Source organism: Otolemur garnettii, unplaced genomic scaffold (assembly GCF_000181295.1).
Source record: "Otolemur garnettii isolate 467f Iridium unplaced genomic scaffold, OtoGar3 scaffold00163, whole genome shotgun sequence".
NCBI classification, from domain to species: Eukaryota; Metazoa; Chordata; class Mammalia; order Primates; family Galagidae; genus Otolemur; species Otolemur garnettii.
Genome location: NW_003852558.1, coordinates 2,675,284 through 2,691,818, shown reverse-complemented (window position 1 = coordinate 2,691,818; position 16,535 = coordinate 2,675,284). Strand labels below are relative to the sequence as shown.

The 16,535-nt window shown below is 37.0% G+C and overlaps 1 non-coding gene across 1 annotated transcript; it reads right to left on the bottom strand.

Annotated features, from left to right (window-relative positions):
- Positions 1–202: 202 nt before the first annotated feature.
- Positions 203–365, bottom strand: LOC111728500. Its single transcript, XR_002775774.1, has one exon. It is a non-coding gene; the product is annotated as a U1 spliceosomal RNA (small nuclear RNA).
- Between the last annotated feature and the right edge of the window lie 16,170 nt (positions 366–16,535).

Below are 16,535 nucleotides of genomic sequence, written 5' to 3'. Positions count from 1 at the left end.
TTCTCTTCCTTTGGGGAAATACCAGTGGTGGGATTGCTGGATCAAATGGTAGGTCTACTTTTAGTTCTTTGAACAATTTCCATGCTGTTTTCCGTAAGGGTTATATTAATTTGCAGTTTTACCAACAGTGTTTAAGTGTTCTTTCCTCTCTGCCTCCACACCAGCACCTATTGATTTTAGACTTTTTTTTTTTTACTTTTCACAGGGGAAAGTGAAAATACAATCCCCCACTACCACAAATTATGCAGTTGAGTTTCCCACATTTGGGGAAATTGTAGGGGTCAGCACATCTGGAGTGCAATGGATAAGCCTTGCCCTAGGACAACCACCTTCATGATCATGGAATCTCCCCTGCCAGGTATTATTTTTAGACTTTTTAATAAAAACCATTCTGGGCTCTGTGCCTGTAGCTTAGTGGCTAGGGTGCCAGCCACATACACCAAGGCTAGCAGGTTCAAACCGTGTCTGGGTCCTGCCAAACAACAATGACAACTACAACAAAAAATATAGCCAGGTGTTGTGGCGGGTGCCTGTAGTCCCAGCTACTTGGGAGGCTGAGGCAAGAGAATCACTTACGCCCAAGAGTTTGAGGTTGCTCTGAGCTATGATGCCACAGCACCAAGGGTGACATAGTGAGACTCTGTCTCAAAAAAAAAAGCCATTCTAACTGGAGTAAGGTGATATTGTGGTTGTAATTTATATTTCTCTGATGATTAATGATGTTGAGCACTTTTTCATGTTTATTGGCCATTTGAAAATGATGATATATCATCAATTTGCATTTGCCTGATTCATCATTGCAAATTAAAACCACAATGATATATCACCTTACCTCATAACCCCTTTAAAACCATTCTAAATGGGGGAAGGTGATAGATCATTGTGCTTTTAATTTGCATTTCACATTCTTCTTTGAGAAGCTTCTGTCCATGCCTTTGCCAATTTTTTAACAGGGTTGTTTTATTTTCTTGGTGAATTGCTTGAGTTCTTTATAAGTTCTGGATATTAGCTGTTTATCAGTTGCATAGCTTTAAATATTTTCTCCCATTCTGTAGGTTGTCTACTTGCTCTATTAATTGTTTTCTTAGCTTTGCAGAAGCTAAGCTAAGCTTTTCAGTTTAATTAAATCCCATTTGTTTATTTTTGTTATTGCCATAATTTCCATCAGGGTCTTAGTCATAAATTCTTTGCATAGGCCAATATCTAGAAGAGTTTTTTGTCGCAACCTGTAGGGCCCCCATGGCCCTGGTCTCAATCACTGAAGGAAGGAACCAGGCATGATGAGGATTAGAAGTGCAAGCTTGAGAGAGACGGGCTAGCCCTTCTTTGCAGGGTAGCCCTGAGCAACCTCCACACTAGCCTTTTATTGAGACCATACAACACAGGTGAGGGGAGTAATTAACAAATGACTACTAAAGAAGGGAGCTCTTCTTTCACAAGGAACACCTGTGGACAAATGGCTGGCGGGTCCACCCCTCAGCTGCAGATCATCTTGCTCAGACGTCATCTGGCTCTTGGCATCCCCTACAGTTTTTCCTACCTTTTCCTCTAGAATTTGTATTATATCATGCTTTAGATTTAGGTATTTTAGCCATCTTGAATTAATTTTTGTGATTGGTGAGAGGTAAGTATCCTGTTTCATTCTTCTACACATAGCTATACAATTTTCCCAATACCATTTACTGAATAGGGCTTCTTTTCCCCAGTGTACATTGTTGTCTGCATTGTTGAAGATTAATTGGTTGTAGGTAGATAATTTTATATCCAAGCTCTCGGTTATGTTCCATTGGTCTATGTCTCTATTTTTGTACCAATACCACACTGTTTTGGTTAAACCTTGTTGTATAGCTTGAAGTCTGGAAATGTGATGCCTCTAGATTTGTTCTTTGTCCTTAAGACTGCTTTGGCTATTTGGATTCTTTTCTGATTCCAAATGAAACATAAAAATATTTTTTTCAGGATCTGCTAAGTATGGCATTGGTAATTTGATGGGGATTGCATTGAATTTGTAAATCACTTTGGGTAGTATGGACATTTTAACAATGTTGATTTTACCTATTGATGAGCATGACATATTTTTCCATTTGTTTGTATCCTCTGCAACTTCAAGTCAAATTTTTGAAGAAAATTATGGCTCTGGTTTTCTATATTGAGCATGATTATTAATATTAAATCCATATGTAGAGTTAGTGAGTAGCTGCCTGCTTTTTCCCTGTCTTTCTAACAGCCCCAAGTGTCTCCCATACTAACAGGGAGTACTACTTACCCCTACTCTAACTTAAACCAGCATTCCTGATAAATTAGACTACAAAGGCAAGCATATGGTCTAGAGAAAAACAATTAAAATGTATTGTGGCCAACATGAGGCAATGAGAAATAGCAGCAGATGGACCTTCCATGATCTTCCAGCCTTTAGGATAATCTATAAAGTGTTTAACAGATTAGTAAAATCAAATGCAGGAAGTCTGATTAGATCAAGTGTATTTAAATGGTATAAAGTGGTTAGGAGGGGCATCATCCATTAGGCAAAGAAATTATGAGAACATCAAAATTCCAATGTTTGGTGTCTGGGAGAAGCACCTGAATGGAAGGGTTAATTGTTCTGTCTAGTAGATGCCCTGTCGCCATCATTCATTCCAAATTAACATGGTGAGGAAAGAATGTGGAGTCACCTCTCCTATGAATGGTGAACCCAAGATCAGTTGTGTGATGATCATTCAAAGTCGTAGGTTACAGAAAGAGCAGGAACTAGTCCACGGGACTCCTAAAAACTAATGTAGTGAGTTTGTACTCTATCCTACCTCGCACCTCTCCCAAGAGCTAGTTGTGTGCATAAGATCAAAGCCCTGTGTGTGTGTAATAAATGTGTTAGGAAAATATAACTTCTTATCCCTACACCCACAGATAGGAAAATTACTGTTGGTAGATTTGTAAGTTGCTATGTTTGGTTTTGTATTTTACTTTTCTTATAGCTTTTTTTTTTCTTACTGTCTGGAAGCTTTTCTAGTCTGTATTTTTCTGTTCTGCTATTCTTCCTCTGTTCTTGCACCAGGGGATTTAATATGGATTTTCCATAAAAGTCACATTTACACAGGAACTTTAAAAATGATCTAGAAAGATAATTTTTTATCCAAGCTCTCCATTATGGACACAAAACATGGGAAGACAGGTCTACCTCAATGAGGTTTTATAATCTAGAGATACAGGGCTTCATGCTTCCCAACATAGAATGCCACAAGGAATAGCCAGGACAATATAAATGACAACTAAAGTTGGTAAGACAAAAAAAATACAATACCACTGTGCAGGAGGCAGACAAGATAATAGAATTCTAAATTCATTTTTGTTTTTAAGTCAAAGTCTTGACAGTTTACTTAATCAAAATAACAAATTAATGAAAGAAGTAACTCTGAAGGCAAGAACTAACAGAAGCAGAAGTTGATAAATTGACCTGTTAGAACTAGAAATGTCAGCATTAAAGGTATTTAAAATTCACATCTCCTTGCAAATTAAATTCCATAATATATTTGGGAAACTTACCAATGTGGCAAATGCAACATGTTTGGAAGAGTTTACCTGTATTATCATTATATCAACACAGAATGTGCTATGTCACAACCTTTCTGTGGTCTGCTATTCTTTCTGAAAAATAAATTTAATGGGTGTTTAAATCCCCACCATTTAATTCAAATTTCTGTATACAGAATCCCTTGGCAAAGCAGGATAGGTAAACATCATAACATGAGCCACCTAAAAGGCTGCAGATTTCACTCTATTTATTATAATTTTGTTATATGAATATATTGAATAGTGGTAAAATCTGGGTTAGAGTATCCATCACCTGAATAACCTACATTATGCCCATAACCTACATTATGCAATTTTGCACCTCCATTCCCCTTACTTCACCCTTCCAAGTCTCCATTGTCTTCAATCCATACTCTATATCCATGTGTACACAGTGTTTAGCTTCTACTTGTAAGTGAGGGCACTTATAAGTAGAATACTTATAAGTTTTGACTTTCTGTTTCTGAGTCGCTCAACTTAAGACACTGGCCTCTAGTTCCATCCATGTTGCTGCAAAAGACAAAATCTTATTCTTTTTCATGGCTGAATAGTTTTCCAATATGTACATTTTCCTTATCTAACCTCATTGATGGACACTGGGCTTGATATATCTTAGCTATTGCAAACAGTGCAAGTATCATAAGTGCAGGTATCTATTTGAATAATTTATTTTCTATTGGGTAGATACTCAGGAATGATATTGCTGTATCAAGTGGTAGTTCTATTTTTAGTTCTTTGAGAAATCCCAGTACTTTTTTCCATAGAAGTATACTAATTTATATTCCCACTAAAGGTATATAAGTGTTCCTTTTTCTCAGCATCCTCAGCACTATCTGTCATTTCTTTTAACCTTTTAATAATAACCATTCTGAGTGATATAAAATGATATCTCATTGTGGTTTTTTAATTTGCATCTCTCTGGCAAGTAGTGATGTTGAGCATTTTGTCATATACTTCTTGGTCATTTGTATGTCTTCTTTAAAAAATGTCTATTTGTGACATTTACACAAATGCATGTATTTTATATGACAACTATCAATGGGGTTATTTGTACCATTATTGTTGTTGTTGGGTTGTTTGAGTTCCTTATAAATTTTTGTTATTAGTCCCCTATTGGTTACATAGTTTGCAAATACTCTGTCCCATTCTTCAGGTTGTCTGTTCACTCAGTTGATTATTTCTGTTGCTGTGCAGAAGTTTTTTTGTTTAATTAAATCTCATTTGTTTATTTTTGTTTATGTTGCTTGTGTTTTTTGAGTTCATAATCATGAATTCTCTGTGAAGACATTAACCTAAGTGTCCTTCTAATACTTTCATATTTTCAGGTTTTACATCCTGAATTTACATTTTTAATCTATATTGAGTTAATTTTTTTTTATATCATGAGAAATAGGGATCCAATTTTACTCTTCTGTATATGATAGTCCAATTTCTCTGGCATCATTTGCTGCAAAGGTGTCCTTTCCCAAATGTCTGTTCTTGTTGACTTTGTCAAATATCAACTGTCTATAGATATATGTAGCTTTACTTCTATGTTCTCTATTCTGTTTCACAGATTTAAGTGTCTTTTATTATACCATACCATTCTGTTTTGGTTACTTTGGCCTTGCAGTGTAATTTGAAGTCAGGTAATGTGATGCCTGAAGCTTTGTTCCTTTTACTTAGGATTGCTTTGGCTATTCAGGCTCTTTTTGGGGTTCCATATCAGTTTTGCAATTGTATTTCTAATTTCATGAAAAATGATGTTAGTATTTTGATGAGGAATGCACTGACTCTGTAGATTGCTTTGGGTAATATGATCATCTTCATGATATTAATTCTGATCCATGAACATGGAATGTTTTTCTATTTTTGTATGTGTCATCTACAATTTCTTTCATTGACATTTTAATAGTTTTCCTTGTAGATATCTTTGATTTCTTTGGTCAAATATGTTCCTAGGTAACTTTTTGGTAGTTACTGTAAATGAGATTGCCTTCTTGATTCAGTTCTCAACTTTTTGTTGTTGGTGTATTGCAACACTACTGATTTTTGCAGGTTGATTATTTTCTATCCTGCAACTTTACTGAATTTATCAAATCTAAGAAGATTTTGGTAGAGTCTTTAGGGTTTTCTAGACATAAGATCCTATTATCAGTGAGCAGAGATAATTTGACTTCTTCTTTTCCAAATTGAATGTCTTTTATTTCTTTCTCTTATCTACCATCTTTGTTTTGCTCTAGTTCATACAGGTACTGCTTTCCACTTTTCCTTGTTTAGTATGATATTGACTGTGGGTACATCATGTATGGCTTTTATTCACTTTGAATTAATTCTTCTGTTCTGATAGTTTCAGAAAAAATATTGCAAGTGGAAGGAAGGATTAAGCAACTGTCACATTTTGTACCCAGTAAAAAATATATAATTTAATATTTAACTTAATAATGTTATAAATCCTGTCTTTTCCATAAGTTAAAAAAAATGAAAAATGTTATTTTACTTCACAGTTTATTAGACAATATTTGAGGTTGATAAAACCTTTTGAAATGAAATAAACCCATCATTTTTATTAAAAATGAACACATTCAAATGCAAACAGACATCATTAAAACAATGGATGAGAACAAACTGTAATGAGCACAAACTCATCCAAATTTAATTGCCAGACAATAAAATATCCTTAAAAGTTTAAGTGGTGGGGAGTCCTAGAATCATTTGGATGCCAAAAGTAAAAATGTTAGTATGTCAGCCTTCCAACAAAAATAAAAATAATTCTTTTAATTTTTATTTAGAAATAGGATTCCTAGGGGCCAAATTCAGGGTGAATATCTTTCTGAACATTTTACAGACATTAGAAGTATATTATCCCAATTTTGACTTACATGATAAATTGTTAGTCCATTTTACCTTAACAACAAACTCTCCCAGAAACAGTATCCTGAAATGGCTGGGCACATTCTTAACTTCTCCACATATATCTTTTACATAGAGAAATGCACAAGATAGCTAACTAAAAATTATAACAACAAAACAATATTCTGGAATGTGAGCACAGCACAAGATGCCCACCTTTGCATACACTACCTTGTTTAAGGTTTAGCACACAAAAATATTGCTTGTCCCTACCTTCCTCAAGGAAAAAGTAATAAAAATGAAGAGTCATATCAAAGATGCCAAGCTAGGAAGTAGTGGAAATAGTGAAACACTGACCAAATTCAGGTCTGTCTGATTCTTTCCATTATACACTATTATCTATTAGGCAACCTATAAAATGAGGGAGGCATTTATGTGCTATAGTCATCACTGACTAGCCCATTCTTATGGGTTTCATTGATTTGGTTTGCCAAACCATCACTTATCAATGCTATGTATTCAAGAGTAAAATAGCTATCACATAAGTATCTGCTGATAGAGAGGAGACAACTTGTGTGTAGTACGAAAGAATATAACAGTGATAACTGTCATCAAATATTTGGATAGTTGTCATATAAAATACATGCAAGACATTTTCTTTATGAACCCAAATAATTTGACTACAACCAATGCATGATTCCAGGGAGACAGGATCATTTATTACTGTTAATTTTTTTCTGTCTCTCATGAAACTCAAAAAATGAAATTTATTACCCTGAAAAAATAAAGAATTCCTCATCACATGTTAATACACAGGTTGGATGACCTCTCACCAAATGGGTTAGACCAAAAAGAGCATCCAAGAGCATGAAGTTGAGAACATGGACTCTAGTCAGTTGCTGGAGTTGGATTCTCAACTTCACTACTTACTAGGTGTAATCTTGGAAAGAAAGTGTCCCCTTTCTTTCAACTACACTATGAAAATAAAAAGAGTAATTTGGTGAGAATTAAATAAGATAACCATAGACTAGTATGATTTTTTTAATATTAATTATCACAGTTGTTATTACTGTTGTAGTTAATGTATTGAAATAAATTTAAACTCTATCCCAATCTCAAGAGCCCATAAATTTATGAACTAATTAAGTATAAAGTCAAGTAGCAACCCATATACCAGAGATCCTGTCAATATAAAAATAACACCATTAAAAAATATTCCTATAAAAAGGGAAAGTACGATTATGTTGGAAGAGACATTTCAACATGGATAATGTGAAAACAAATTTAAAAAAGAATATCTTATGCCAAGAAATGGTGCCTACAAAAATGCATGGTCATAAATGTCTTTCAGGTAAGCTAGAGAATAATATGATGCTAATTTTCATCAATTCTTAACTCTGTTTATAAAAAAATTTAAATGTAGAATCTATTGTAACAATTTATGATTTCTGAATATGTAGGAATATTTTAGGGAAAATTACTTAAATCTAATGAAAGAACCATTTGGCAGAGGCTGCTAAAATTTTCCTGATGTCTGTTTTTCTCTTGTTCATAGTCATAAAGCCCTGCACAGCTTGTGCATAGCCTTCCAGAATACTGTGGTATTTTTCAAAGACAGTTCCCTACAATTCCTGCCCTCCATGTATGCCCATGCTTCTCCTATCTCATTAAGAGATGAACTCTATTTCCCTTCCCTCAAATCTGGGCTGGACTTGTGACTTGCTCTGATAAAAATATATGGCAGAGGTAACACTATGTCTGTTCGAGGCCTGACCCTTCAAAGACCAGGCAGCTTCCACTTCACTCTCTTGGAAGCCAGTTGCCAGGCTGTATGAAACATCCTCTCCTGGAAAGAGAGTTCTCATGGAGAGGCCGTGAAAGATGAATGCCAAATGGAGAGAGAGTCTTCATGGACAACAACCAAAGCACCCAGCTATCAGCACCAAGGGCTCTAATGGGTGAGAAGCCTTTTGGTCCTTCTAGACTAGCCCAGCTGGCAGGTGAAAGAAGGTGTAGAATAGGCCATGTCAGTATCATATGAGGTCAAAAAACAAAGCTCGGTTTACTCATGAAAGCATAAGCAATTTAATCATTCTTATTTTAGCACATTAAGTTGTAGAGTTATTTGTTATGTAGCTGTAGATAATTGAAACATAAAATAAAGACTACTTGTTGAAGCCTACTGTGAAGCTAGACTTGGTCATACTAAAAAGTCTGGCCAGGTGGTGCCTGTGGCTCAAAGGAGTAGGGTGCCGGCCTCATATGCCAGAGGTGGTGGGTTCAAACCCAGCACTGGCCACAAACTGCAAAAAAAAAGTCTGGCTAGGGCAGCACCTGTAGCTCAAGGAGTAGGGTGCTAGTCCCATATACCAGAGGTGGCGAGTTGAAATGTGGCCCTGGCCAAAAACTGCAAAAAAAAAAAAGAAAAAAGAAAAAAGTCTGGCTAAAAGGTTGCAAAAAGAAATTAAGTGCTCATCTTCTAGGGCTACTCTTCCCTTTTTGCATCCCCTAGCCCACCCACTGGAATGCAGATATCGAGGAGGGTCATCTTATCCAGTGCAGACAAGAGAAAATTCCATAGGGATTGCAATGCAAAATGGCACAGCCTTAATTGCTATTATTTTTTTAAGCCTCTACCATAACTTACAGAAATTTCAAAGTGGGATGCTTCCCCTAAATGGGCACTCAGGAATCGAATTAGTAGCCAGAGAATACCAATGACACAACTAATTCAAGATGGAAAGCTGGAAACAATTATTTGTCCACAGCAAAACATTTGGCAAACTTGTCACTTATGATGCCATGATATATTTACCATATGTTAACAAAATCAGATAGTTTTAAATGAAACAACAAGGAAAATAATAGAATTTTGCTATGTATTAATTGCATCTTGTCACGTGAGTAAAGTGTCACAGGAGACAGATACACTTGGGCTAGATCTAGCCAGCCTGGAAGAGGATGTCATACTGGACACGGATCTGCTGCTATGAGGGATGCATTTTGCTGGGGCCTGAATCAGCAATCTAAGTTGACTGAGAGTTCAGTCATTCGAAATCTCAGTGTTAACACAAAATGTCTAAATATTTTTTAACTCACAAGAAAATGTAAGAAGGGGCAGTGAAGAAGCAGTCTGAGCAGGAGTTCTTACTATATTATGAAGTTTTTCTCGAGCACTTCTGGCTAAGTGTTTACCAATACAAGATAAGAACCAGCTTTGAGACCACAAGGAGATGAAGAATATTGTCTTCACACCCAAGCCTACTGTTTTCTTCTGATGACCTCAAAGTCGTCACTATTAAGCGGAAAGAAAAGAGGACTAGGCAAAGGCTAGAGTCAAATAAACAAAAAAAAAATAAGTGATTTCAGGCTTAGCATTGATATCTAGAAGCCATCATAGGCTCTGTTTGCTTATTATACATGATCCTGGTCAGAAGCAAAAGTCTGGAAGTCAGTTTAGTTTGGATGGGAATTACACCCTGCCCCTAGCAGGATGTAAGCTGTGGGAAATGGGCAACCCTAAAAACAGCCTCCTCTCCACATGCACTTCAGACCTGGCCAGACAGTGAGGGGCAGCAACAAGTCAGGGCATAAAGTAAGGGACTAGAAAGGACAACTGAAAGAGCCCGTTCCAGAGAGCAAAACCGAGGGCTGCCAGGAGGCAAACCAGGGGTTGGAGAGGAGGGTTGTGGGGAGGCCACAGCTGGGGCAGGAAGTCTGCTCGATCCCTGCCCAGCAAGACTGGATAATGGCTGCAGGCCAGTGCTTGCTGCTCACTTCCCGCTCTTGCCTTTTCTTACAGCTGTTCAGTCATCTTCACCATTTAATACTAAACATTTGGTGCTTGTCGGAGGAAGTGCAGATAGTTTGTCCTTTAATTTGTGGTTCACTGTCCCTAGGAGTCACCCTTGACATAGCAGAAAGGAATGAGCAGCACTCAAAAATCCAGTATTTTAACTGGAAACAATAAATGTGTTTCTCCTTTCTTGAGAAATAGGGTGGAATGTTCTCCATGTATAAGAAAAAGACATACATGGATATTTGTCCAACCCATGAAGAAACCCTGACAGAAAATGCTAGTTGTCAATTTTCTTACCGTAATAAATTCCCTAATTTCTATCCAAACTCCTAAAAGTTGGGAAGAAAGATGATATTTTTGTGAAGGACTTAATGTTTGAGTCCCTCTGAAATTAACATGTTGAAACTCTAACACCCAATGTGATGATCTTAGGAAGGTGGAGCCTTTGGGAAGAACTTAGGTCATGAGGATGAATTCTCATGAATGGGGTTAGTGTCCTAATTAAAGGGACCCCAGAAAGCTCCCTTGCTCCTGCCCCAACATCTGAAATTGACAGTCTACAACCAAGAAGAGAGCCCTCAGCAGAACTCATGCTGAAACCCTGATTTTGGACTCCCAGCCTCCGGAACTGTGTCCGTGGCACTTTGTCATAATATACCAAACTGACTGGCACAATTTCTCAGCACCTAGGTATGGCCCTCTCGGTAAGTAAGTTCCACACATTAGTTCATGAGAACCAGTGATGTGTGCAACTTCTGGTTTATTTCTTTAAAAGAAAGAGGTACATCCACCCCTTTTCTTTCTTCTAGACAAAACCAAGGCCATCTTGGACCATATGGTGAGGGAAACTACTTATGGAAAGAAGAAAAAAGATATAAGAGCCTGACCCTGACACACACTCCACACTGCTTACATTCAGACCAGAATATGAGAATAGGTCACTGCCATTTGTCTAAGTCACTTCCCTCTGTATCCTCTGTTATATTGAGCCATTCTGACCAAGTGAAGTCTGTATTCTTGCTAGCATAGCTCCTTAAATTCGTGTCATCAAAGATTGTTTTTAATTTAGTTCATGCTTATAAAAATAATCATATTTAAAGATAGTTTTAAAATATATAAAGTGTCTCTGCACATTATTTTTCTTGTTAAGGATTCATTGAGGGTACAAGAAACCAGGTTACACTGATTGCATTTGTTAAGTAAAGCCCCTCTTGTAATTGTGTCTTGCCCCCAAAAGGTGTGTCACACACCAAGATCCCCCCATCTCCCTCCTTCCCTCTCTCTGCTCTTCCTTTCCCCCACCCCCTCCCTCCTTGTCTTTCTCTCTCTGCTCTCCCCTTCCCCCACCCCTCACCATGTACTAGGTCATTAATTGTCCTTATATCAAAATTGAGTACATAGGATTCATGCTTCTCCATTCTTGTGATGCTTTACTAAGAATAATGTGTTCCACTTCCATCCAGTTTAATACAAAGGATGTAAAGTCTCCATCTTTTTTAATGGCTGAATAGTATTCCATGGTATACATATACCACAGCTTGTTAATCTATTCCTAGATTGGTGAGCATTTAGTTTATTTCCACATTTTGGGGACTGTAAATTGAGCTGTGATGAACAGTCTAGTGCCAGTGTCCTTATGGTAAAAGAATTTTTTTCCTTCCGAGTAGATGCCCAGTAATGGGATTATAGGATCAAATGGGAGGTCTAGCTTGAGTTCTTTGAGGTATCTTCATACTTCCTTCCAAAAAGGCTGTATTAGTTTGCAGTCCCCCCATTTGTAGTCCCCCCAGCAGTGTAAAAGTGTTTCCTTCTCTCCATATCCATGCCAGAATCTGCAGCTTTGAGATTTTGTGATGTGGGCCATTCTCACTGGGGTTAGATGGTATCTCAGGGTGGTTTTGATTTTCATTTCTCTAATAATTATGGATGACAAGCATTTTTTCCAATATTTGCTAGCCATCCATCTGTCTTCTTTAGAGAAGGTTCTGTTTATCTCTCTTGCCCATTGATATAGGGATTGTTGGTTTTTTTTCATGTGGATTATTTTGAGTTCTCTACAGATTGTCTCTGCACATTTTATCAAAATAGATTGAGATTTACTAATTTATAATCAATTTCTTAAGAGTTAAATGTCTCCAGTACCCCAACAACACTAATAAATACAAAATCCCGTTGTGATAATATATAATATATTTGAAAATAGAGTGATCAATGTAAAACAACATATCATTACTCTAAATAAAAAAATTTACCTTAAATATGTCTATAACATAAAACCACACCAAGATGTGTTAAACATTTCAGAATGGTGTATTCGTAAGCCAATTTCATATAACATCAAGCTGTCTGAATAATCATGAATGTCATTGGGGTGCAGTGCATTTTTACTTTTGTATATTAAGAATAACCACCTCAAATAAAAGTTAACACAGAATAAGTCCTTACAAGATAAGGTGTGCATGTGCAAATCCATGTAGAGAAGGATAACAATTATTTACTCATTATAGAGTAATGATCTAAATTACCCTAAAACATGAATTCCTTCTTTACACTGGTATAATATTCTATAAAGAATTCAACTGTAGACACAGCCTAGGGATGGGTATAAAGCTTGCTTTCAAGCCATCTTCTGTTTTATAAAGTGAATCAATTGTAGCAGATAATAGGGATACCCTTCCCATCTCCCTTTAGTTCTCAGCATCCTGGCACTCACAACTTCCCCCTGCAATTACTCGTTTCTGTCTACCCGAGGGATTTCTCTTATGTGCACGGCCAACATGCAGCTCAGGCCAAAATTGTTGAAACACTGACACCACCAGGGGCAGCCTCAGCCCATGAAAAGTGGCAAAGGAGCCTATATCAGCTTCCACTCTGTTCAGATGGCACAGATCTAAGCTGTGTTACGTACTAATAGGAGTGGGCCCCAGTTGTCATAGCAGTGATCTGCTTAGTAAGCTACGTTTTGTTTGTTTGAGACAGAGTCTCACTCTGTCACCCTGGGTAGAGTGCCATGGCATCATAGTTCACAGCAACCTCAAACTCTTAGGCTCAAATGATCCTCTTGCCCCAGCCTCCTGAGTAGCTGAGACTACAGGCACCCACCACTGCCCCCCCAACTAGTTTTTCTATTTTCAGTAGTTTCACAGGCTGGCCTCAAGGTCAAGCCATCCACTCACCTAAGCCTCCCAGAGTGCTGGCATTGCAGATGTGATCCACCTCACCCAGCCTGTAAGGTACTTCCTATTGGTCTCACTACCTCATTCTCTCATGAGTACTTTCTGGGATCTTCTCCTCAAAAGACTACTTGTATTTGATCCCTTTTTTTTTAGAGTCTATTTCTGTTTCAGTGATATACAGAACATGCTCAAGACACAAGCATTTAACAACTTTTTATAATTGACAAACCAGTTTTGCATACATTTTCTAATTCGAACCCACGGAACCTTAGTGGAAGAAGTAGAAGACATCATTTCATTACTTCACAGATGAGGCCCAGAGGGTTTAAGTGACTTGCTTATAACCCTTCCCACTAATTTCCCTGGCAAGTGCAAAGACTGTCTCCCAGGACCAACACATTACTTTTTTTTTTTTTCTTTTAATTGCTTTTATGGGGTTCTCTTTGTTCCTGGCAAGAAACATCTTTGCTTGAGACCAGTTACACCCTCCATTTGTAAAGTAATATATTAAGCAAAAACAAATAAATATGGGTTTTACTTTCTCTGCATTTTAAAAAATCCATTTGCAATGTGAATGGGAGAGAAACCAAATGACCAAGATGTCCATTTGGATGTCCAGAATGTAGACAGTTCACAAGTCACAAACAGAATGGGATCTTTCCAGACAGTCGTCTTTGAGTTCATGGTAGGGTCACAGTGGCAAGATAAAGAAGAAAGTTTTATCTCTTCCTTATATTATCTACTTCTGAATTATCTGCGAGCAGTTAGGCAGAAAATGCTTTTGTCCTCATTCCATACATGTAGGGCCAGACAGCATCAACTCAACCAAAAGTCCTAAGATTCTGTTGCCAATCCAATCCATACCTTCCTTTAGTTACTTCATGGGCCCTAAAAGTCAATAGTCCTTGTAACTTGTGCTACGACCTTCTTTTAAGTAGCTTCAGTCCTTTAGCTGCCAGTCATCAGATTTTTCATACACACAAGGTTTGTGCATTCTTCATAGTGAAGGTTATATTCAACTTCTTACTCATCATAATAGATATATTGTAACAATACATTTTCTTTGAATGTGCTCTTTCAAAAAATGTTTGTCCCTTGTTTCATACATATTTATTCTTTCCCCTCTTTGAAAGAGGTATTTGACAGCAATAAAAATAATAGAAAATGTAAAGTAAGGCCTCCCAATTGAGCACTTTCATTGCTTAGAAGTTGTTCTAGAGTAACCATCCCGCTCCTCACACCCGAAAATTCCTAAGGGATCATCCTACTCCTCACACCCTACAATTGCAGGAAGTTTAGGAGAGAGAAGGAAAACACAAAAACTGAACTAAACTGTACTAGCATGAAACCATAGAAGCCCTCGGGCAGTTTTATTTTAGTCTTTTTTTTTTTAACCATTTAATATGGAGTTGGGCATACTGAATAGCTCTATATGACTTTTATTCTTATGAACTTATGCCATATGGTTTTATAATTTTCTTTTCCCCTCTTCTGTAAATAGGTTAAACCCACGAAATGATACTTATCACACACATATATTTTGTTATTAATCTTACAACAGATTAACACCTGTAAAATATAATTTCTGATTTATAGGACTGTGTTAAGTACCACCCAAGTTCATACCAATGTAGTACCATCCTATCTGGTTGGAAAATAGGAAAGAAAATATTATAATTCCCTCATCCTGGTGGTGCTGCCTGCCAAGGAAGCTGCCCCATCATAGACTTGCCCTTGTAGATCCACGATAAATTCCTATTGGAATGAAATAACTCAAAAGGATGACTCGATTTCAATCCTTGGAACCTAATTTGAGAAAATGATAGAAATGCTAGTTACTGAATACAGAAGGTAAAAAGATTCCACTGTATCTCTTAGGATTTCATGAAATTTATTTAAAGTCTGTTCCTGCCATTTTTTCTCCTAAATATAAAATTTAGTATTTAGGGCCTTATAAATTTTTCTGACCTTCTGAACTCAATTTCAGATTGATCTCTTTGACATTGTTTTTCTTTAGGATGGGGCATTTTCCAAAGTGTGTTCTAAGGTGTGTTACTATAAGGATCATCTTTAAAACAATGTTTGGTTAATAATATTAGATTAGAAATTAATCTAAAATTTCCAATAATAATGCAAATTTCTGACACATCTTTAGTATATGTTAGGCCTACACAGTAAAAAAAAAAAAAAAAAAAAATCTGTCCTTGTTTGACTCCATGTTTTCCAAACCTACCTAACCATGAAACCATGTTCTTCTTTTTAAGAATCACTGATTAGCATCCCTGGCCTCAGGGCTCCATGCACTGTCTACAGTGGCATGAAAAGGCAACAGTGGGAGATGAGAGAAGAGAACAGAAGAAGGAAAAAAGAAAAGAAAAGAAAAATGTATATAAGAGAAGTGGAAGGGTGCACATCATGCAAGTTATTATAGGGCATAAAGAAAATGTGGGGCTTCTAAAGGAAAATAAGAGTCAGTCAAGGCTTTGAGCAGGAGAGTCACCTACATTTTATCATTGAAGAAGTGAACTCTGGCTGTTATGGGGGACATGGTTTGAACCAGGAGAAGGTCAGAAAGGGTGGGCAGTCGAGACACTACATAATTATTCAAAAGCAGTGATGGTGGCACTAAAGACGGGCAGAGTGAACAAATTTCAGATATATTTTTAAGTGTTTGTATTAAAAGTTACAACACCGTTTTAACAGTGCAGCATTGCTTAGTTATTTAGTGACACACCCACAGGCCTAAGGATAGTACCAGGCATATGAAAACTGTCACTTCATATGGAATTTTCAGTAGAAATGTTGGCTAACTCCTAAATTCGATGGGAACTCAGCTCAGATGCCTTTACCCACTACCCCGCCCTTCTCCATGTACTATATACCCTCTCCATGTATGTACATCCCTATAATATTAACACACATACAACTACATTGTAATTCATTTTTTACGTACATTCTCCACTGTAACAAAAAAAATTATTATTATTATTATTTTTTGTAGATAGACCTTCATTCTGTTGTCTTGGTAGAGTGCCATGATGTCATAGTTCACAGAAACCTCAGACTCTTGGGCTCAGACAATTCTCTTGCCTCAGCCACCCAAGTAGCTGGGCTGACAGGCACTCACCACAATACCCAGCTATTTTTAGAGACAAGGTCTC